Source organism: Triturus cristatus, chromosome 7 (assembly GCF_964204655.1).
Source record: "Triturus cristatus chromosome 7, aTriCri1.1, whole genome shotgun sequence".
Lineage (NCBI taxonomy): Eukaryota > Metazoa > Chordata > Amphibia > Caudata > Salamandridae > Triturus > Triturus cristatus.
The window spans coordinates 597,612,204-597,614,199 of NC_140590.1; positions in this window are offsets into that span (position 1 = coordinate 597,612,204).

Below are 1,996 nucleotides of genomic sequence, written 5' to 3' on the forward strand. Positions count from 1 at the left end.
TGATGAGGTTGGCGTACAATGCGTTTGGCGCCTAATGTGATACTGTGCATATTGAAGTTTATGTTACAGGCTGATGCTAAGTACAGTGGTTACCAGTAGTTACTGGTTGTGTTCGCTGTTTAGGATAAGTTCTACATTTACTAAGTTCACTTTGTGATGTACTGACTGGGGTCCAGTTGGCCCTGTCAGGTGTAAATAATCCCTTGTGAATATTGCCCAGTGCCAGTTGGCACAGTGTATAATATGTGCTTACTATTCTAATGTGTTATGATAATACAAAGGCTATTTTTATATATAACCTTGTGTGGAGTTTCTTTTGTGGTGGGCCTGGGATGCTGTTGCTGGGTGTGTGCGCAAATGCTTTACACATTGCCTCCGGGATAAGCCTGTCTGCTCGTGTCAAGCTACCAAGGGGGTGAGCAGGGGTTATCTTTGGCATGTAACTTCCTTGCCCTGACTAGAGTGGTGGTTTATGCCTGGCTTTGGCGCACGCCTTAGCCAGACAGAAATCCCATTTCTAACATCTCTTAACAATCATAGTTTTTAGAACTTGGTGGGTTCCCTTCTCCATAATTTGATTTGTTCAAACCTAGAAGGCAGAACATTTAGATATCTGATAACATGAGTCTCTGGGGCAGAAGGACTGTTTCCAATGCATTTAATTGTACTGTATGATACTAATTCCTTTGTTTCCACACACAATATATTGATGATGATGATGCGCTGCTCATTGCCCAAATTAAAAGTGTCTTTGTATAGTGTTTGTCTTTGTCACACCTTTACCCAAATCCCCTTTCCCATCCATTCATCAAACCTTTAAACTCCCGCAATGTGCGATTTATTGAGGTGTGACTTAATATACAACATTAGTGGACCACACACTTGGTGGGGTAGATGTGGTGAAAGCGACACCAACTCACTGCAGGATCTCCTATTACCTAAGCAATAACCCACACTGGCCCCATTTACCCACCCACGCATAAAAGTGATGCATATTTTAGATATAGGAGAATATCAGTCATCAGCATCATCATTCAGGCCTTGTGTTGTGTAAACGCTTAGCTTAGTCCACTCCAGACTTTGAGTCTAATTTTCATGACCCAAAGATTTTTTAATTTTAGTTTTAATTAAATACTAGCTCCCCATTGCTCAGAAGTTACTATTGCTATTTTATGTTATTTTATCACTGTGCAGTATTCTTTGTTGGATCATATAGTGGTCTGGACTTAATTCTTTGTAAATCTATGATATAATTTATAACTCACTAACTGAGTGTTTTTATTTCCATTAAGTTGCCTGTGATGAATAATCTTTCTGATTATTCCTACAGTTGGAGCTCACCAGGGTGGAAGTGGGACCTCGCTTTTGAAGTTGTGATGCCTTCCCTGTTCTTGCTTCATCTCTATTCAGGTAAGAGAACTATAGAGTGAAGTGAACTAGTTAAGTTAGTAAGTAAGCAAATAACTGCTACTGCAGATAAGTAATCGTTTATCTAGGTTGTTGTAGGCAATATAGGTCATGGGAGCATCCCCATTAATGGTCAAGATAGTTACAGGGGTACATAACTAGATATAACTAGCCAGTAACATTTTTATACGCAGATTTAAAAAAGCAGCAGTGCAAAGTAAAAGCTAAACTCAAATAAACTACTTCAGGCATAAATTGTGATGACATATAATCCTCTCCTTTATTTTTTACAAAAAAAAACCACACTCTCCACATGCAACAGACCCACCCCTCTCCCCAAATAAATTGACCCACCCCCATTCCACAATCAATGTCCTTGAAAATGTCCAACATATTAACAAAACCTGGTTCCAACTCCATTCCTACTCACCCCACTCACAACAAGTCCCTACCACCAAAACAAAAAATTAAAAAAGGGCTAGAAGAGGGCATTGTCCATTTGGGGCTGGAGCTGATCCAGGCTTCACTCTATCCAGCCGAGCCAGCTCTCCATACATTCCAACCATGCCAGGATACACCGGAGCATTAT